This window comes from Ranitomeya variabilis, chromosome 2 (genome assembly GCF_051348905.1).
Source record: "Ranitomeya variabilis isolate aRanVar5 chromosome 2, aRanVar5.hap1, whole genome shotgun sequence".
Classification (NCBI taxonomy): domain Eukaryota; kingdom Metazoa; phylum Chordata; class Amphibia; order Anura; family Dendrobatidae; genus Ranitomeya; species Ranitomeya variabilis.
The window spans coordinates 680,731,415-680,754,697 of record NC_135233.1 but is presented as its reverse complement, the minus strand read 5'-3'; positions in this window follow the sequence as shown (position 1 = coordinate 680,754,697).

The window sequence follows — 23,283 nt, the reverse complement described above, 5'->3', positions numbered from 1 at the left end:
CTCAGACCTCCAGTGATCAGCAAGTTATCCCTTATCTTATAGAAAGAGAATATCTTGCTATTTTGTGGATAGGCCTTTTTATCGTAAGTTCGGCATACAAATTACATAAACATCTAACAATCTAATAAAATAAGATGACTGCTTAACTGTACCAGACATTTTATGAAAAAGAATCAGGCATGTTGGCTTTTACTAAACCCAAAATTTGTTTTCCCAAGAGAAATCCGCTGCTGGTATCTCAAAATCTCTATTTTGAAACAAGTAGGCATCATTGGCATAGCATTTAATTGGCAGCTATCTAACATCTAAAGCTGACTAGAGGGGGTGAATGGGATTGAGCTTTTATATGTGTCTCAGTCAGGCATTCTTCAAATATCAAAATCTTTCATTGAAGGTATATGTCAAATGTAACCCGTGATGTATTCCTTTGACAAATACTCTCTAGTAATGTCACTGCATAGGCATTCAGAGACATATGTCAATTATTGGCAACTAAGCAGTGTTCTGGGAGCAAACTGAGGATATACATAATATTTTGCAAAAACCTAAGAATTTGAGGTCTAGAATGTTTTTCTTTGTAGGAAACAAAAATATTTGCATACCAGCCTGATAGATCCCAAAAGGAAACTATTCATATGATGAGACTTTATTGATCTGTTGCCAAATATAGAAAACCTATTCACATAATGAGATGTAAACAGAACTCCCTAAATGACTCAATACACATTAGAAAACTGTCAGCCAAACCACCAATCTGCAGACTGCTATCTCTTCCAACTCCCCCATTTACATCAGCACTCGGCTTCATTCTAATGTGTTTTCAAAGTGGAGAGTAGAAAAAGGTCACTGCCAAACAGCTCAGGTAGCAGAATATCTCCTGAATAACAAGTGTGTCAAGGGTAAAAATTCAGTCTGTCGGGGAAGAGTCAAGAAGTCCCCCCAAAGATTTGATTGGTAACTTATGTTTACACTGAACTCATCAACAAAATGAAGAGAGAACAAAGCCAAAAGATGTCAATATACATTAGACTAAGTTTGCCAAACCCACCAATTTCAGCATGTTAGACTGCTTACTAGTGATGAGCGAGTATACTCGATGCTTGGGTTTTCCCGAGCATGCTCGGGTGATCTCCGAGTATTTGTTAGTGTTCGGAGATTTAGTTTTCATTGCAGCAGCTGAATGATTTACAGCTATTAGCCAGGCTGAGTACATGTGGAGGTTGCCTGGTTGCTATGGAATCCCCACATGTAATCAAGCTGTCTAGTAGCTGTAAATCATCCAGCTGGGGCGATGAAAACTAAATCTCCGAACACTAACAAATACTCGAAGATCCCCCGAGCGTGCTCAGCAAAACCCGAGCAACGAGTACACTCGCTCATCACTACTGCTTACCTAATGTGGCAAGGATATGTTCTGTATTGGGGAAAAAAATTGGCATATTAAATTTTTACCTGCCTCATTCTTTCCTGCACCCTGCAGATAAACTTGAGTGAGTAGAATAGCTTTCCTTCACTGACAGCTAAAGAATATGAATAACCAGCCATAGAAAGAAGCTTGTATTTGTTAAAAGCAGGGGCATAACAATCTCAGATGGTGTGTCTGCGACCAGGCCTGTGCAGGACCGGGACCTGGTGACATCAGCGCCTATTTCAGGTGAATGTGTGCTGAAATATATTAAAGTGCAGAAACCCGCTTGGTACCTCCACAATATATGTTGGCGGACAATCAGAGGCCGGTAGCTGACATCGGCATGGGAGTCACAGGAAGTGCATAGCAATAACATCATGTTTCGCCCATGGCAGGCACACCAAAGTCAGTTGCTCGCATCTGTGCCGGCTACAAAAGAGGACACCCCACATTGTGGGAGCAGATGAAGGTGAGAAGAATCGTTTTTATTTTTAAACGTGTTAGAGAACACCGGCAGAACAGGGAGAATTATTACAGGATGGGGCGAGGAACTTGGGCATTATACCAGGAAGGGATCCAGGATGGGGACATTACCCTAGGATGAAGGATGTTATTACTGGTAGGGGCACAGGAAGGGGGGCATTATTACTGGAAGGGGCCTAGGATGGGGAACATTCTTACTGGAAGGGACACATGATGTTGGACATTATTACTGCAAGGAGCCCAGGATGGGAGACATTATTACTGAAAAGGGCACAGGATAGGGGACATTATTAACAGAAGGGGCCCAGGATGGAGGATATTATACCAGAAAGAGGTCCAGGATGGGTAACATTAGTACAATATAGAGGACATTATTACATTACAGAACGAGGGGGCAACACATGTGTCTTTACAGGATTTAGAAATCTTCAAGGGCTAATACATCTGACCAACATGTAGGTGACGGCTCAGGTTCAAATTTTGCACATGGGTCCAACGAACTCTATTTATGCCACTTATCAGAAGAATGTATTGTTTTGCCCTGAGATCATTGGTGCTAGAAGAGTTTGGCATTAACCTACCTCATAAGCTTGGTAACGGGTGAATACGAGAAGGTAAATCCTTGGTAAAAGATGTTTTCGTTGGCAGTCATAAAATGTGTATAGCTAAATAGAATTGCCTGTAAACACTAATGCATTATATTCCAGAATCCTATTCTCCTACACCAATTTCTGCATTTTTTTTTCAAAGTCCATTACCCAGCACAATGTTTATAATTTAAATGGATGTATTGTACATATGTATTAAAGTGTCTTAATAGATGGAAAATTCTATCTTCACACATTGTCTAGCAGTGACAGCTTTTTAAAAGGCACATTAAAAATGACCTCCATCTCCCAGGCCATCTCCTGAGGAATTTATCTTATCAGTAATCACACTGGGCGCTGATCTGTTTTACCTTAACTTCCTTAATAGAGCTGGGTCAGGGAGAAATAAACAGTGGGTTGTCCTGAACAGAAGAGCCGCTTAATTATCTTCTGTAATTAGTTCTAAACACACTTATCATTGTGTACTCTGCTTCTTTTTATGCTCATCTTTGGAGATCTTTCCTTCCATAGACATTAGACTAAAGTGATAATAAAACAATATAATCTCATATAAAATGATTTTTTAATCAAATAGCTAATCGAAAAGTAAAATGTCTCTTTTTATCATAGTCGTTCACAGAAATGTATTTGATCATGTTCCATCGCATACTATATTATGAAGGTATTCTTCCTCAGAAGCATTTCTCTTAGGCCCGAGTCACAATTAATGTATGAAAAATCGGTCCATTTCTCTCGGCCAAGAGTCGCACACGTGTTCTCTGTATGGTTATCTGTGTGTAATGCGTTTGCAGTGCGATGATGAGATTTCCTTGCATCTATGCATCCGTAAGACATCCGTATGACATGCATATGGCTTTACATTTCTCACTGCTTTTCCCCAATGAATTGAATGGCTCAATGGGCAGAAATGAGGAAAGTGTGTGCGTATTTCTCACAAGTCACACTGATGGTCCGTGTGGTGTCCGATTTTTTCTCACACCCATAGACTTGCATTGGCGAGACTCGGCCGATATACACGTACAATTGCAACATGCTGCGATTTCACTCACACACTGAATATGCCCGAGAAAAAAAACGGTGATGGGAGCTGCCCCATAGATTAACACTGGTCTGAGTGCTATGCAATGTTTTCTCGCATAGCACTTGTCTGTATTCTACGCTAGTGTGACTCCGGCCTTAGGGAAGAATATGGCATCTTACGGGGGCAATTACTCTGACTCTACTGCTTTAAGACTTTTTGCATAGACTCCTCCAACTAAAGTTTTAAAAGGAACCTTTGTCTTGATTCATGCTGCCCAAAGAACATGCAGAATGAATCAGAGCCTGGCAGAACAATTGCAGCCAGGTATATTTTTCTCTGAAACGTTCCTATATTTTAGAGAAAATAAAGTTAGAAAATATAACCGTATAGCCAGAGACAAGACTAGTCAAGCTCTGTACCTAACCGATGGCTCCCGGCGCCATTGTAGGTGATTGTCAGGTTTCTCCTATAGTAAGAGACCTGTCATTTACCTAGATTGGCGCTGGGAGACGCTAACCAGGAGCAGCACCATACTAGTCTCCTCCCTGGCCAGATCTTTAAGCTATTTATTCTTTGAAACATCAGAGTGTTTCAGAAAAAATACTTGGCTGCAATTCATGGGTTCTGATTCATGCTGCCTGGGTAGTTCAAGCAATGAAATGAGAAGTTAATGTCATGCAAGTCCATTAGTGGAACACCTATTACTGCTTGTTACAGCTTATATTAAGGTTGTGCCATATCAGCCATGGTCTGTACCGAAATATCCTATAGCTGCTGATGGGCTGAGAGAAACTTCATGAGAAATCTGATTTTTTTTAATCTCTTCTGCACATTTATCAAATTATTTTCACTTGGAAAGGACACGATTTTGGTGAAAAATGTCTGGTTATGAAAAGAAAAGATTAGACATACAATGTTTGCTGTGATCAATTTATACATTAATATATAGCTCTGAAGGTGTCGCATGTTCATTTACAATTTATACTATCAGAAAACAAACACAAGTGGGATAGTGCGTTTTCAAGTATGTGTTGAGTAGTGATAGAGGGAAGATGTAAAATGAACATGATATAGGATGGTTGTCTTATCTCTCCGATAGGACCTGGAACAGGGCCCTCATCTTGGGTTATCTGTGGTGCAAGGCAGCTCAACCATCAGCAACATAGCAATCAACAAGCCCATTACATTCCTCCACATCTCCTGTGCTGCCACTTAGCACCTCACTGATCTCCATGTTATGGCTTGGCCAGAGTCAGGTTGGTAATATAGGATGGGGGAAGTGAGTGTAGAAGCAAAATACTACTCTTCTAACATGGGTGTCTATTACACCAAGATCCCTTCTGGCGCCAGCAGGTAATCTACAAAGCTTCCCCATAGATCCCAAAGGGGACAATTTCCACTTGAAAGTTTGGAGGATTCAAGGCATTTCATCTAAACACACTGCACTAAGCTGTTTGCACCTCTAGCATGACCTTCACTGATGAGCTTTGTGGCTGCAACTGTGGTTTCACGTATAATGAGAAGTGATGTTTATAACTACAAGCATTTTAGAAGTTCTCTGATTAAGATTTGAGAACAATACAGACAAATACAAAGGTTCCATTTTATGATTCTCATCATTGTTATTTATCTATTGAAATACATTAACTACTCAGAGTTATGTCATGCTATTTATTGATTATTATTAAATATGAGTTCCCACCGGAGACCAACATGAGTGTATTCTCTGTATAGAAACACTGAATAAGCTGCTGCGGCAGAGAAATAGACTAATTGGTTGTTGGGATATGGTGACGTTTGGTTACATGAATCTCATTAAGTAATTGAATTTCTGAATGTTTCCACAATGTTTCATGTTTTGATATGAGTAAGAAGTTCAACGGCGATCTTGCGATCTTGACTGGATTTTATGCCATAGTTAGAAGTTTGTCTTTGACCCATGATATTTTAGCAAAACAAAGAAGTTTCACTGAAGTCACCCTTTGATTTTACCAAATTCGCTTGTGACCAAATGTCACTGTGTAGTTATAGGCCTTTGCTTCCATATTAAAAGAAGGCAATTCCTAGGATAGGGTATCAATGTTAGATCATGGTAGGTTAACTTCAGCTCTCCCTCTAATCAACTGCTTAAAGTTGACCCTGATTCAAGAGGAGACATGTCACTTGGTGTCATTTTTATAAAATCAGTGTTTTATCGGCAGGAGATTATCAGTACAGAACTAGCAATTCTGCTGCCAGGAAGTCCAGCCCCGCCCCCACCACTGATTGGCAGATTTCAGTACACTGTTAATAGGCAGAAAACTGCCAATCAGAGGTAAGGGTGAGGTTTTACAAAGCATTTGGGAAATTGGTAGAACTGTTGCAGATAAACCAGTTTTTAATCAAAACTGTAGCACCTAGTAAAGCCATTGATACATCCCTGGAATCAGGGTACTGCCCCTATGTTATGCTGCTGTCATATGAGGTAGCAAAAGCCTGGTGACAGATTTACTTTAAGGAGGCTGTGGCACTGATGCAAGCGCCACAGCCTCTTCAGCAGTTTGGAGGCTAGTTCGTACTTGCCTACACTGTACTTTTCACAGTAGTGTCATAAAGTATTGCAGCACTGTCCTACTTACTCAACACTGCAATAGGTTGCACTAAAAATGTATGGCATAGACAAGTATAAACCAACCAACAGACACTGTATACATTGAAGAAGCTTTGGTGCCAACATAAGCACCGCAGGCATTTCAAACAACTGATCAGATGGGATCCCCCACTGATGTGATATTGATGGCCTATCCTAGGGATAAGTTTTCAAATTTAAAAGGCTAGATAAGCCCTTTTACCTGTCTCTATAAGGGCGCAGTCAGACAGCATTGTAACACAGACAACGATTGCATTGCAATGCTCGGTCTGGCCAGTGGCTTTCCTGACCCAGGCGTGACACCATGTGTTTTCATGCAGCTGTCACACCCAGGTAAGGAGAGCCACCAGCCAATCCATGCACTGCGATGCGATCATAGTCTGTGTTATACAGCTGTCTTACTGCACCCTAATACTGCATATCATACTATATATTGTTGGTTTGATGCCCAAACCTATATTTTAGTCTTATAATAATGTGTACAAATATTTATTAATTTATGTCAATATGAGCCATTAAATGTGATCAAGTTTTCACACTTTCACAGTTTTCAGCCCATTAAGCTATTTGAAGCTAGATATACAGGGGGTAGACAAAAAAAAAGACACAAAGGTACAATACAGAAACTTAATAAGTATGAATTTACTGTGCTCTGTGAAAAATTATCTGATTCTGGTAATAACTCTTTAATGAAAGGGGACGTAAATGCAAGGAATTTTGTAGTGATTAATGCTGTGATCAAGTTGTGAAGATTATCATATCCTAAAGTGACCACATGGATTTACTGAATCCAACAATGACCTGGTTAACCTGGTTGTCGCTATATGCAAGGAAGCAATGCTTCTGTAAATGTTGATATTTTATTTTGTATGCTTGCTCATATAGTGCCATCATCTTCTGCAGTGGCTTATAAACATTGTCATCAAGTATGTTTTTGTAGTGTAGGGTGAAACCAGAGTATGTGGAGCAAACCCTCACAAACAAAGGGAGAACACATAAGCTTCTTGCAGCTTTTCCCATCCAATGAAAAAAATAACATTAAAAAGAGGATACACCAGACTAAAGAAGTGTAGCTTTATTGACAACACACTCCCATAGAAGATCGCTGGAAACACGTCATCAATAAACATACACTTCTTTGAGCTGGTGGTGCCCTATTTAAATTCATTTTTCCATTGGATCCAAGTGCTACTGCATATGCCAGGAATAAGTGAGTTTTATCAGATGAATAAACTGCTGTACCGGCGTGTGGATTGCACATTGCAAACATTAAAAGTTTACCTAAATAGCGCAACTCAGCAAGATGAGTGGAGAACTCACCGATGGTGGGGGAGAGTCCATCAAGCCTCATCTTGTTACACCCCACTTACAATCCCACCAAGGACAGTATCTGAAAGGTACACTGGAAAACTTTCCAGTGTACCCTTCAGATGTTGTCCTTGGTGGGATCTGAACCTAGGAGCCCACCTGTTGTCCTTGGTGAGCGTTGAAGCCAAATGCCTGTTTTTTACCAATTAAACAGTTGATGATTTTTATAGGTGTCAATTTTTTTCCATGCCTGACGCTTTTCTGTGTAACCATTACTATGATTAATGGGAAACATGCGCATTATAATTTATTGGCCAGACTAGCCAGGAATTCATATGTAACAAATTAAAGCAAATTAAAATACTCAAACCAATATCTGACCCTTGTTAAAGATTTTGCTATCAATTGTTTGAGCTCAGAAAAAACATAATAATATGGTAGTATGTAAACAGAACTTTAGTGCATAAACATAAATAAAAAGTATTTCTTGAAGGATCATTTGTTCCTCTCATGGTGTCACTGAAAATGTATGGCCAGGTTGGTCCAAGAGCGATTCTCATACACCACTAGTGGCTTCGTGTTGAATCAGTTAAACCCCCCACAAGGTCCAAAGCAATAGAAAATCCAAGATTCTGAGGCACCAGATAAAATAGGGATTATTCCATCCTTAAAAATCACATGGTGAAATACAATTGAGGTTACAGGCTGTAATTTTTATTGTATTTCTGATTTGAAAAAAGCCCTTTTGGGCCAAAACGTTGCTTTACTCGTCTACCTCAGTTGTATTTTACCATGTGATTTTTTTAGGATATAATAAAGGTTCTGTTTTATCCCTATTTGTTCTGGTCCCTGGAATCCTATTTGTGGCCAGGTTGAACAACTATAACGGGCATAATGGATTAACGTGTGTATGGCCATGTCGGTCTTATGATCGCTCGTTAAACAATTGTTCAACTAGCAACATACTTTAATGGGGTCTTAAAGTTTACTAGGCAGACACAATGATTTGCTTGAGCTCTGAGATTTACTACGTCTTCATTGGAGGTCTGACAGTTCATTCGTTCAAGCAGAACTGGCAAATGAGTAGCTGCATAAAAGTGACTATGATTTATTTGCATTAGGAGGAATAAAGGTCTTTCTGACAGCTATTTATTATCAGCCATTCCTGACATAGTGCTGAATCGTCAGGTCAGTGCGTAGAGAGGACAAGCTGCTAACCTCCATTCTGGAGGAGTGCACTGTGCATTACTAATACTGGACTCAATGTGAACTTGTTTAACTGGAACGTTATAGAAACTGTGAGAGAAAGTGGTAATGATTATAATAAATCAGCTGTAACGTTTCCTCAACTCTCATGTGTCAGAGTAATTGAGTAATTTACACTAGAACATGGGCAGGACCTCCACTCTGGCCCTACACTATGTATGTTATTTTAGTTAGGTGTCTTAAGTAAGGTCTAAATCCCAGAAACGGAATCTCTGTAATCTTTTAATTTGCTCATATTCCCCTGGTGCATCAAGTTTCAACCAAGGAGCCATAAATAGTATTTTAGATGTCCAGTCCAATGAAAGATAGCTGAATTGCATGCCTATATATCAAACAAGTGTTGTTAGACTATGTACTGTTATATAGCTTTCAACCATAAGAGGTATCAAAATAGTGACCCTTTTCTGCTTGATTATGTATCTCATCTCATCCTATAGTCTACTCAATACACTTATACAGTACACTTAACGTGATTGGTAAAATATCATGCCAAATGTGACAAACAAGTACTTGATTTCTAGTTTATTGGAAAATGGGCTTGCAATTATTTATTATGCTTTACTTATATAGAGCTATCATATTCCGCAACATTTTGCAGACATCATTACTGCCCCATTGGGGCTCACAATCTATAGTCCCTATCATTATGTTTTTGGAGTGTGGTAGAAAACCATAGTACCCGGAGGAAACCCTTGAAAACACAGGGAAAGCATACAAACTCCTTACAGATGTTGAATTTGGTGGAATTTGAACCCAGGACTAGGGTTGAGCGACTTTTATTTTTATAGGATCGTGTCGGGTTTCACGAAACCCAACTTTCTCAAAAGTCGGGTCGAGTGAAATCGTAAAAAAGTCGGGGTCGGGGTCGGCCGAAACACGAAACCCAATGCAGTGCAATGGGATACTATGGTTCCCAGGGTCTGAAGGAGAGGAAACTCTCCTTCAGGCCCTGGGATCCATACTAAGTGTAAAATAAAGAATTAAAATAAAAAATATTGATATACTCACCTCTCCGACGCAGCCTGGACCTTACCGCTGGTAACCGGCAGCCTTCTTTGCTTAAAATGAGCGCGTTCAGGGCCTTCCATGACGTCACGGCTTCTGATTGGTCGCGTGCCGCTCATGTGACCGCCACGCGACCAATCACAAACCGTGATGTAATTCTCAGGTCCTAAATTCCTAATTCTAGGAATTTAGGACCTGAGAATTACGTCACGTCTTGTGATTGGTCGCGTGAGCGGTCACATGGGCGGCCGCGACCAATCACAAGCCGTGACGTCATCTAAGGCCCTGAACGCGCTCATTCTTAGGAAGGAAGGCTGCCGGAAAGAAGCCGAGGGTGAGTATATTCCTATTAGGTATATACTCACCCTCGGACGCGCCCTGCTTCTTTCCGGCAGCCTTCCTTCTTAAGAATGAGCGCATTCAGGGCCTTAGATGACGTCATGGCTTGTGATTGGTCGCGGACGCCCATGTGACCGCTCACGCGACCAATCACAAGCCGTGACGTAATTCTCAGGTCCTAAATTCCTAGAATTAGGAATTTAGGACCTGAGAATTACGTCACGGCGGCTGTGATTGGTCGCGTGGCGGTCACATGAGCGGCACGCGACCAATCAGAAGCCGTGACGTCATGGAAGGCCGTAAATGCGCTCATTTTAAGCAAAGAAGGCTGCCGGTTACCAGCGGCGATGTCCAGGGGCCTCCGGAGAGGTGAGTATATCAATATTTTTTATTTTAATTCTTTATTTTACACTTAAATGTGGATTCCGATACCGATTTCCGATATCGCAAACATATCGGAACTCGGTATCGGAATTCCGATACCAGATTGAGAAGATCGCCGACCTCATGGCCGACCCCACACAGGGGTCGGGTTGGGTTTCATGAAACCCGACTTTGCCAAAAGTCGGCGACTTCTGAAAATGGCCGACCCGTTTCGCTCAACCCTACCCAGGACTCCAGCGCTGCAAAGCAACAGTGTTATCCACTCAGCCACCGTACTGCTCATTTTGTAATCCATCACTTTTTTCAAGAAAAAGAAAAGGAATGGATCAAATTCAGGCTAATCCTGAGATGCAATCATAGTACCTGTCACACATATTTTGGTGATGTAGAGACTTAGGTACGATATGTATGTACAGAGATATTACTTTAATAGAAGAATAGTTTCATGTATCAGTATATAAAATCTAATACAACATAATACAATTGGTCTTTTGTTCTTCTGATGTGTTTATTATCCCTAATCGTTACATCACAGTTGTCTGTAGCCTTCAGCTGTGACATAATTGCTCATTATCCCGGTTCGGTGCTAACACATCATTATTTAACATTGTTCAACATACTGTGACATCACAATTCCTTTTTCTTCAGTGCTTTTTTACCATGATCTCAGTATTTAAGTTGGTATACATGCATTGTGTAGGTGCATGGCCACTGAACAGACAAAACCTGAGATAAAACAAAAATAAGCAAATACCCTGCAGTAAGCAAATAAATAGTAAATGAAAATAACATAGGGAACATTGTTTTGATAAAAAATAAATAAATAAAAGCCATCCCGCCACGTCAAGGTATACCCAAATCGGAATGGTCCTTACCTCTAGTATTGAAACCTAAACCATATGTAAAAAGGTTTTAAAACTAGTGGTTAAGACTGTTCCAAGTAGGGTCACCTTGACATGGTGGGATGGCTTTTACACTTTTTTGATTAAAACAATGTTAACTGAGTACCCCATGTTATTTTCATGCACTATAGCTATTTATTTACTTACTGCAGGGTATTTGCTCATTATGTTTTTATCTTACGTTTTGCAAGATTACCGTATATATCATTCCGGCACTATTTCACTTTGTTTATTACACCTCTGCATCACTATCTTTAATGTGCTTGTTTCTATGTATCACTGTTTATTATTAGTGATGAGTGAGCGTGCTTGAACAAGGTGCTATCCGAGCATGCTCGTGTGCTCATAGAGTATCTTCAGCATGTTCAAATACTATGTTTGAGTCACTGTTGTAGCATGTCTCGTGGTTATTCAAGAGCCGCAACACATGGAGCGATTGCCTAACAAACATGAAATCCCTACATGTGTTGCGGCTGTCGAACTGTCACAAGACATGCAGCCACAGTGACCCAAACAAAATATTCGAGCAAGCTGAAGATACTCTATTAGCACACGAGCATGCTTGGATAAGACTTTATTTATGCATGCTACCTCATCGCTATTTATTATCTCTAGATTGTGACATCACATTTTATTATACATGTGCTTTATTATCAGTGGCGTAACTTGAAGTTTGTAACCCAAATGCAAAATCTCCCACAGGGCCACCAACTATCACAGGTCTTCTAATGGTAATGTTCTTCTAATATAGGCCAATGGGTCCTTTTAGGCCGCCCTATACTCCAGGAACTGGATGCAACAGTAATGCCTGCACCCACTCTAGTTACATTCCTGGTTACTTTTTTAGTTAACCTTGTACTGTGACTTAACTGTGTTTCTCATGCTTTGACAATACCAGGCTTAATAATATAGGCCTGAGATGATCCATAGGGTCTTATGCCTTACATGACAATACTAGTACTATAAATCGCATGTAATGTTGGGGAGTCCTGTTGAGTTCTGTATTGGGCCCAAAACTTCAAGTTACCTGAATTGAAATAGAGATTTAATAAATGAAATTTATCAAAATACTATTCAAAATGTGGAAGGTCTATGTCAGATTTTTGTAAACAGTTTTAAAATGTACTGAAAGGGATGAGTCTGTAGTAGGGTTGAGCGACTTTCATTTTTTAAAGATCGAGTTGGGTTTTGTGAAACCCGACTTTGTCCAGAGTCGAGTCGATTGCAGTCGGCCGATTATCGCTAAAAGTCGGGGATCGACCGAAACACGAAACCCAATGCAAGTCAATGGGGAAGCATAGTCGGCAGTGAGTGGAGGCCAGGAAAACACCTACAGTGCCCATTTTAATGCCAAAAACATCCATTCTTGTTTCTGAAGCTTGTCAATCTTAATTAACTTTATAATAATAGTTGTTCAATGGTACTTGGGGGTCATTTGGCAAAAGTTGTGGGGGGTAGGGCTGGTTCAAGGTTTTAGTGGGCCCAGGAATCGTGGACTACGTCACGGCGGTGGAGCAGGGAGAGGTAAGTATTTCAACGTTGCAAGTGCTGTGATCCTGAGCAAGCAGGGGGGCACACTTGTTCGCATTGGCACTGGCACAGGGCCCCTCAAAGTACAGCGGTGTGTTTGCACGGCGGGGGCGCCTCCCACCAGCAGCGACATTTTTGCGTACTCTGAGGGGCCCTGTGCCAGTGACGTCACCAACGAGTATACCCCCCCACCTGATGAAGGAACCTGCACTTTCATCTGCACCTTCCTCTTTGTCCCTGTGTAAGGTGGTATAACATGAGGGAAGGGGAACCTTACTTTCAGCAGGGTCAGATTCTGGCTGTGTAGAGTGCAAGGGGAATGTAGTGGTCTAGGTCAATGTACCAGCAGACTCATCTAGCAGTGGCTGGGCAATGGGCAGGATGAGGAGGAAACAGATATAGGGCCAAAGAATAAAGTAGGCTAAATGCAGTTCAAAATTGGTAACAGGACTAAACAGGCGGCATTGCTTTGTTCAGTGGAGTAGCAAACCCAGGAGCAGCAGACACTGTTTTAAGGGCCCAAACACACTAATAGGCCAAATGCAGTTTAATATCTGATACTTTAGGCCAAAAGCCTAAGACTGAAGCTCAGCTTTATTCAGTTGAGGGCAAACACCAGGGAGGGGCAGACACCGTTAGTAGGCCCTAACCACCAATTTTTAAAAACACAGCACTTAATGAGAGCCAGAAGGTTGAAGCTCAGCTTTATTCAGTTGAGGACAAACACCAGGCAGGGGCAGACACCGTTAGTAGGCCGTAACCAAAGTTGAAGGCCAAATGCAGTTTAATATCTGATACTATAGGCCGAAAGCCAGAAGGTGGAAGCTCAGCTTTATTCAGTTGAGGGCAAACACCAGGGAGGGGCAGACACCGTTAGTAGGCCCTAACCACCAATTTTTAAAAACACAGCACTTAATGAGAGCCAGAAGGTTGAAGCTCAGCTTTATTCAGTTGAGGACAAACACCAGGCAGGGGCAGACACCGTTAGTAGGCCGTAACCAAAGTTGAAGGCCAAATGCAGTTTAATTTCTGATACTATAGGCCGAAAGCCAGAAGGTGGAAGCTCCGATTTAGACAGTGGAGGACAATTTGAATTAGGGACTGCAGACAGACTTAGTAGGCTGTCCCCTGTGGACCATGCATCCACCACATTAACCCATTGCGCCTTAATGGACACGTAATCTTCCGTGGCCATGCCTACTGGTCAATGTGTCTGTTGTCAGGTGCACCTTTGTACTCACAGATTGCCAGAGTGCATGGACAATGCGGTCTTTTACATGCTGGTGGAGGGTTGGGATGGCTTTTCTTGCAAAAGAAGTGTCGACTGGTTAGCTTGTAGCGTGGTACAGCGTAGTCCATCATGGCCTTATTAATAGTAAATAAAATATATAACTAGGCTCTATGAACTTTTAAATAGGTTCCAGGGGTACACGGGCAGCATTGGTTTGGTCAGTGGAGGAGTATTGCAAGTAGGGGCCGCAGACAGGCTGACAAAGGCCTAAAATAACAAACAATAGACAGGCATGGCAGTTTTAAATCGGTTACATGGATACACAGGCAGGCACTCCAGGCAGCATTGTGGTCAATGGAGGAGTATTGCAAGTAGGGGCCGCAGACAGGCTATCAAAGGCCTTAAATAACAAACAATAGGCAGGCATGGCAGTTTTAAATCGTTTACATGGATACACAGGCAGGCAGCATTGTGGTCAGTGGAGGAGTATTGCAAGTAGGGGCCGCAGACAGGCTATCAAAGGCCTAAAATAACAAACAATAGGCAGGCATGGCAGTTTTAAATCGGTTACATGGATACACAGGCAGGCACTCCAGGCAGCATTGTGGTCAGTGGAGGAGTATTGCAAGTAGGGGCCGCAGACAGGCTATCAAAGGCCTTAAATAACAAACAATAGGCTGGCATGGCAGTTTTAAATCGGTTACATGGATACACAGGCAGGCAGCATTGTGGTCAGTGGAGGAGTATTGCAAGTAGGGGCCGCAGACAGGCTATCAAAGGCCTAAAATAACAAACAATAGGCAGGCATGGCAGTTTTAAATCGGTTACATGGATACACAGGCAGGCAGCATTGTGGACAGTGGAGGAGTATTGCAAGTAGGGGCCGCAGACAGGCTATCAAAGGCCTAAAATAACAAACAATAGGCACGCATGGCAGTTTTAAATCGGTTACATGGATACACAGGCAGGCACTCCAGGCAGCATTGTGGTCAGTGGAGGAGTATTGCAAGTAGGGGCCGCAGACAGGCTATCAAAGGCCTAAAATAACAAACAATAGGCAGGCATGGCAGTTTTAAATCGGTTACATGGATTCACAGGCAGGCACTCCAGGCAGCATTGTGGTCAGTGGAGGAGTATTGCAAGTAGGGGCCGCAGACAGGCTATCAAAGGCCTAAAATAACAAACAATAGGCAGGCATGGCAGTTTTAAATCAGTTACATGGATACACAGGCAGGCACTCCAGGCAGCATTGTGGTCAGTGGAGGAGTATTGCAAGTAGGGGCCGCAGACAGGCTATCAAAGGCCTAAAATAACAAACAATAGGCAGGCATGGCAGTTTTAAATCGGTTACATGGATACACAGGCAGGCACTCCAGGCAGCATTGTGGTCAGTGGAGGAGTATTGCAAGTAGGGGCGGCAGACAGGCTATCAAAGGCCTAAAATAACAAACAATAGGCAGGCATGGCAGTTTAAAATCGGATACATGGATACACAGGCAGGCAGCATTGTGGTCAGTGGAGGAGTATTGCAAGTAGGGGCTGCAGACAGGCTATCAAAGGCCTAAAATAACAAACAATAGGCAGGCATGGCAGTTTTAAATCGGTTACATGGATACACAGGCAGGCACTCCAGGCAGCATTGTGGTCAGTGGAGGAGTATTGCAGGTAGGGGCCGCAGACAGGCTATCAAAGGCCTAAAATAACAAACAATAGGCAGGCATGGCAGTTTAAAATCGGTTACATGGATACACAGGCAGGCACTCCAGGCAGCATTGTGGTCAGTGGAGGAGTATTGCAGGTAGGGGCCGCAGACAGGCTATCAAAGGCCTAAAATAACAAACAATAGGCAGGCATGGCAGTTTAAAATCGGTTACATGGATACACAGGCAGGCACTCCAGGCAGCATTGTGGTCAGTGGAGGAGTATTGCAGGTAGGGGCTGCAGACAGGCTATCAAAGGCCTAAAATAACAAACAATAGGCAGGCATGGCAGTTTAAAATCGGTTACATGGATACACAGGCAGCATTGTGGTCAGTGGAGGAGTATTGCAAGAAGTGTCTGACACAGTTAGTACTCCCAAAAAATAAATAGATGTTAATGTCTCGCAAAACAACTATAAATAAAAAAAAAGGGTGGCATGCTTAGGTACAGGGGTGGGCTCATGTTGTGAATTTGCTTTTTGCTCCCTCTAGTGGTTACTAGTTTTTTGACTCTGGTTTTTCTGTCATTCCTTTTATCCGCACCTGGGTCGTTAGTTAGGGGTGTTGCTATATAAGCTCCCTGGACCTTCAGTTCAATGCCTGGCAACGTAGTTATCAGAGCTAGTCTGCTGTGCTCTTGTCTACTGATCCTGGTTCCAGTTATATCAGCTAAGTCTGCCTTTTGCTTTTTGCTATTTGTTTTGTTTTTGTATTTTTGTCCAGCTTGTTCCAAGTCTATATCCTGACCTTTGCTGGAAGCTTTAGGGGGCTGGTGTTCTCCCCCCGGACCGTTAGACGGTTCGGGGGTTCTTGAATTTCCAGTGTGGATTTTGATGGGGTTTTTGTTGACCATATAGGTTGCCTTTCTTTGTTCTGCTATCAGTAAGCGGGCCTCTCTGTGCTAAACCTGGTTCATTTCTGTGTTTGTCATTTCCTCTTACCTAACCGTCATTATTTGTGGGGGGCTTCTATCCAGCTTTGGGGTCCCCTTCTCTGGAGGCAAGAAAGGTCTTTGTTTTCCTCTACTAGGGGTAGCTAGATTCTCCGGCTGGCGCGTGTCATCTAGAATCAACGTAGGAATGATCCCCGGCTACTTCTAGTGTTGGCGTTAGGAGTAGATATATGGTCAACCCAGTTACCACTGCCCTATGAGCTGGATTTTTGTATTCTGCAGACTTCCACGTTCCTCTGAGACCCTCGCCATTGGGGTCATAACAGTTTGCCAGGCCAGTATTAAATGTTTAATGCATTGCAGAAGAGGGATTATAAGAAAGAAGATTCTGAGTTTTTTTTTTTTTTTTCTTCTTCCCCTTTACCTCAGAGTGGCTATGCTTGCTGCAGACATGAATGTCCAGACCTTGATTACAAGTGTGGACCAGCTGGCTACTCGTGTGCAGGGCATACAAGACTATGTTATCAGAAATCCTAGGTCAGAACCTAAAATACCGATTCCTGAACTGTTTTCCGGAGACAGGTTTAAGTTTAGGAATTTCGTGAATAATTGTAAATTGTTTTTGTCCCTGAGACCCTGTTCATCTGGAGATTCTGCTCAGCAAGTAAAGATTGTTATTTCGTTCTTACGGGGCGACCCTCAGGATTGGGCTTTTTCGCTGGCGCCAGGAGATCCGGCATTGGCTGATCTTGATGCGTTTTTTCTGGCGCTCGGTTTACTTTATGAGGAACCCAATCTTGAGATTCAGGCAGAAAAGGCCTTGCTGGCTATGTCTCAGGGGCAGGACGAGGCTGAAGTGTATTGCCAAAAATTTCGGAAATGGTCCGTGCTGACACATTGGAACGAGTGTGCACTGGCCGCTAATTTTAGAAATGGCCTTTCTGAAGCCATTAAGAATGTTATGGTGGGTTTTCCCATTCCCACAGGTCTGAACGATACTATGGCACTGGCTATTCAAATTGACCGGCGGTTGCGGGAGCGCAAAACCGCAAATTCCCTCATGGTGTTGTCTGAACAGACACCTGATTTAATGCAATGTGATAGAATCCTGACTAGAAATGAGCGGAAAATTCATAGACGCCGGAATGGCTTGTGCTACTACTGTGGTGATTCTACACGTTATCTCAGCATGCTCTAAACGTATAGCTAAGGTTGTTAGTCCTGTCACCGTTGGTAATTTGCAACCTAAATTTATTCTGTCTGTAACTTTGATTTGCTCACTGTCATCTTATCCTGTCATGGCGTTTGTAGATTCAGGTGCTGCCCTGAGTCTCATGGATCTCTCATTTGCTAAGCGCTGTGGTTTTACTCTTGAACCATTAGAAAATCCTATTCCTCTTAGGGGTATTGATGCTACACCATTGGCAGCAAATAAACCGCAGTATTGGACACAGGTTACCATGTGCATGACTCCTGAACACCGCGAGGTGATACGTTTCCTGGTTTTACATAAAATGCATGATTTGGTTGTTTTAGGGCTGCCATGGTTACAGACCCATAATCCAGTCCTGGACTGGAAGGCTATGTCAGTCTCAAGTTGGGGCTGTCGTGGTATTCATGGGGATTCCCTGCCTGTGTCTATTGCTTCTTCTACGCCTTCGGAAGTTCCGGAGTATTTGTCTGATTATCAGGATGTCTTCAGTGAGTCTGAGTCCAGTGCACTGCCTCCTCATAGGGACTGTGACTGTGCTATAGATTTGATCCCAGGCAGTAAATTTCCTAAGGGAAGACTGTTTAATCTGTCGGTACCTGAACATACCGCTATGCGTTCATATATCAAGGAGTCTCTGGAGAAAGGACATATTCGTCCGTCTTCTTCCCCTCTTGGTGCGGGATTCTTTTTTGTGGCAAAAAAGGACGGATCTTTGAGACCTTGTATTGATTATCGGCTTTTAAATAAGATCACTGTCAAATTTCAGTATCCTTTACCGCTGTTGTCTGACTTGTTTGCCCGGATTAAGGGTGCCAAGTGGTTCACCAAGATAGACCTTCGTGGTGCGTACAACCTTGTGCGCATTAAGCAAGGTGATGAATGGAAAACCGCATTCAATACGCCTGAAGGTCATTTTGAGTACTTGGTGATGCCTTTTGGGCTCTCCAATGCGCCTTCAGTTTTTCAGTCCTTTATGCATGACATTTTCCGGAAGTATCTGGATAAATTTTTGATTGTTTATCTGGATGATATTTTGGTTTTTTCTGATAATTGGGATTCGCATGTGGAGCAGGTCAGGTTGGTCTTTAAAATTTTGCGTGAAAATTCTTTGTTTGTCAAGGGCTCAAAGTGTCTCTTTGGTGTACAGAAGGTTCCCTTTTTGGGGTTCATTTTTTCCCCTTCTGCTGTGGAGATGGACCCAGTCAAGGTCCGAGCTATTCTTGATTGGACTCAGCCCTCGTCAGTTAAGAGTCTTCAGAAGTTCTTGGGCTTCGCTAACTTCTACCGTCGTTTTATCGCTAATTTTTCTAGCATTGTGAAACCTTTGACGGATATGACCAAGAAGGGCTCCGATGTAGCTAACTGGGCTCCTGCTGCCGTGGAGGCTTTCCAGGAGTTGAAACGCCGGTTTACTTCGGCGCCGGTTTTGTGCCAGCCTGACGTCTCACTTCCCTTTCAGGTTGAGGTGGATGCTTCGGAGATTGGGGCAGGGGCCGTTTTGTCGCAGAGAGGCCCTGGTTGCTCTGTTATGAAACCTTGTGCCTTTTTCTCTAGGAAGTTTTCGCCTGCCGAGCGAAATTATGATGTGGGCAATCGGGAGTTGTTGGCCATGAAATGGGCATTTGAGGAGTGGCGTCATTGGCTCGAGGGTGCTAAGCATCGTGTGGTGGTCTTGACTGATCACAAAAATCTGATGTATCTCGAGTCTGCTAAACGCCTTAATCCGAGACAGGCCCGCTGGTCATTGTTTTTCTCCCGCTTTGATTTTGTTGTCTCGTATTTACCAGGTTCAAAGAATGTGAAGGCCGATGCTCTTTCTAGGAGCTTTGTGCCTGATGCTCCTGGAGTCGCTGATCCTGTTGGTATTCTTAAAGATGGAGTTATCTTGTCAGCTATTTCTCCGGATCTGCGACGTGTGTTGCAGAGATTTCAGGCTGATAGGCCTGAGTCTTGTCCACCTGACAGACTGTTTGTCCCGGATAAGTGGACCAGCAGAGTCATTTCCGAGGTTCATTCCTCGGTGTTGGCAGGTCACCCGGGAATTTTTGGCACCAGAGATCTGGTGGCCAGGTCCTTTTGGTGGCCTTCCTTGTCAAGGGATGTGCGGTCATTTGTGCAGTCCTGTGGGACTTGTGCTCGAGCTAAGCCTTGCTGTTCTCGTGCCAGCGGTTTGCTCTTGCCCTTGCCTGTCCCGAAGAGACCTTGGACACATATCTCCATGGATTTCATTTCTGATCTTCCGCTATCTCAGGGCATGTCCGTTATCTGGGTGATATGTGATCGCTTCTCCAAGATGGTCCATTTGGTTCCTTTGCCTAAGCTGCCTTCCTCTTCCGATCTGGTTCCTGTGTTTTTCCAGAACGTGGTTCGTTTGCACGGCATCCCTGAGAATATTGTGTCAGACAGAGGATCCCAGTTCGTTTCCAGGTTCTGGCGATCCTTTTGTAGTAGGATGGGCATTGATTTGTTGTTTTCGTCTGCTTTCCATCCTCAGACTAATGGACAGACGGAGCGAACCAATCAGACTTTGGAGGCTTATTTGAGGTGTTTTGTCTCTGCTGATCAGGACGATTGGGTGACATTCTTGCCGTTGGCTGAGTTTGCCCTTAATAATCGGGTTAGTTCCGCCACCTTGGTTTCGCCTTTTTTCTGCAACTCTGGTTTCCATCCTCGCTTTTCTTCGGGTCATGTGGAGCCTTCTGACTGTCCTGGGGTGGATTCTGTGGTGGATAGGTTGCAGCAGATCTGGAATCATGTGGTGGACAACTTGAAGTTGTCACAGGAGAAGGCTCAGCGCTTTGCCAACCGCCGCCGCGGTGTGGGTCCCCGACTACGCGTTGGGGATTTGGTATGGCTTTCTTCCCGCTTTGTTCCTATGAAGGTCTCCTCTCCCAAATTTAAACCTCGTTTTATTGGGCCTTACAAGATATTGGAAATCCTTAATCCTGTATCTTTTCGTCTGGATCTTCCTGTGTCGTTTGCTATTCACAATGTATTTCATAGGTCCTTGTTGCGGCGGTACATTGTGCCTGTAGTTCCTTCTGCTGAGCCTCCTGCTCCGGTGTTGGTTGAGGGCGAGTTGGAGTACGTGGTGGAGAAGATCTTGGATTCTCGCCTCTCCAGGCGGAGGCTTCAGTACCTGGTCAAGTGGAAGGGCTATGGTCAGGAGGATAATTCCTGGGTGGTCGCCTCTGATGTTCATGCGGCCGATTTAGTTCGTGCCTTTCATGCCGCTCATCCTGATCGCCCTGGTGGTCGTGGTGAGGGTTCGGTGACCCCTCACTAAGGGGGGGGTACTGTTGTGAATTTGCTTTTTGCTCCCTCTAGTGGTTACTAGTTTTTTGACTCTGGTTTTTCTGTCATTCCTTTTATCCGCACCTGGGTCGTTAGTTAGGGGTGTTGCTATATAAGCTCCCTGGACCTTCAGTTCAATGCCTGGCAACGTAGTTATCAGAGCTAGTCTGCTGTGCTCTTGTCTACTGATCCTGGTTCCAGTTATATCAGCTAAGTCTGCCTTTTGCTTTTTGCTATTTGTTTTGTTTTTGTATTTTTGTCCAGCTTGTTCCAAGTCTATATCCTGACCTTTGCTGGAAGCTTTAGGGGGCTGGTGTTCTCCCCCCGGACCGTTAGACGGTTCGGGGGTTCTTGAATTTCCAGTGTGGATTTTGATGGGGTTTTTGTTGACCATATAGGTTGCCTTTCTTTGTTCTGCTATCAGTAAGCGGGCCTCTCTGTGCTAAACCTGGTTCATTTCTGTGTTTGTCATTTCCTCTTACCTAACCGTCATTATTTGTGGGGGGCTTCTATCCAGCTTTGGGGTCCCCTTCTCTGGAGGCAAGAAAGGTCTTTGTTTTCCTCTACTAGGGGTAGCTAGATTCTCCGGCTGGCGCGTGTCATCTAGAATCAACGTAGGAATGATCCCCGGCTACTTCTAGTGTTGGCGTTAGGAGTAGATATATGGTCAACCCAGTTACCACTGCCCTATGAGCTGGATTTTTGTATTCTGCAGACTTCCACGTTCCTCTGAGACCCTCGCCATTGGGGTCATAACAGGCTCATCTGCAGAGTTTATGACAAAGTAATTTGGCAGTAAATTAGTATTTACTGGTGTCAATATAGGACACTGACCCAGACTACTGTAACTATCATCATAGATGTCAACAAATTGGTATTGATTGTCAGTGCCAGGCATTGAATGATGTCAGCGCATAGACTAAACATTGGTGGAGCTGTGCGAGATAATTTGGCACGTGGTAGAGCACAGTTTCAGCTGGGGGGGGGGGACTGTCATGAATCCCCAATGGCTAGGGATAGTACAGGACAAGCAAAGTACAACTAAATAACGGACGAGCTCTAGGGTGATGGAACCTGGGCTGACCGCTGCCCTACGCCTGACAAACGCAACTAGAGATAGCCAGGGAGCGTGCCTACGTTGGTTCTAGACGCCACGCACCAGCCTAAGAGCTAACTAGTACTGCCGAGAAAATAAGACCTCACTTGCCTCCAGAGGAACGAACCCCAAAAGATATAGTTGCCCCCCACATGTATTGACGGTGAAATGAGAGGAAGGCACATACATAGAGATGATATATATAGCTTTAGCAAATTGAGGCCCGCTGTAAACTAGAAAGCAGAACGATACAAAAGGGGACTGAGCGGTCAGCAAAAAACCCTAATCAAAAAACCATCCTGAGATTACAAGAACCCATGTGCCAACTCATGGCACATGGGGAGAACCTCAGTCCACTAGAGCTACCAGCTAGCATAGAGACATAATAAGCAAGCTGGACAAAAAAACAAACAACTGAAAATCAGCACTTAGCTTATCCTGAAAGATCTGGGAGCAGGTCGGCAGGAACCAAACAGAGCACATCTGAATACATTGATAGCCGGCAAGGGAATGACAGAAAGGCCAGGTAAAATAGGAAACACCCAGCCTCTGATGGACAGGTGGAAACCAAAGGCCGCAACCCACCAAAGTCACCCAGTACCAGCAGTAACCACCAGAGGGAGCCCACAAACAGAATCCACAACAGTACCCCCCCCCTTGAGGAGGGGTCACCGAACCCTCACGAGAACCCCCAGGGCGATCAGGGTGAGCTCTATGGAAGGCGCGGACCAAATCAGTCGCATGAACATCGGAAGCGACCACCCAGGAATTATCCTCCTGACCATAACCCTTCCACTTAACCAAATACTGGAGTTTGCGTCTGGAAACACGAGAATCCAAGATCTTTTCAACAACATACTCCAATTCTCCCTCCACCAGCACCGGAGCAGGAGGCTCAACCGAAGGAACAACGGGTACCTCATACCTCCGCAACAACGACCGATGGAACACATTATGAATAGCAAACGATGCTG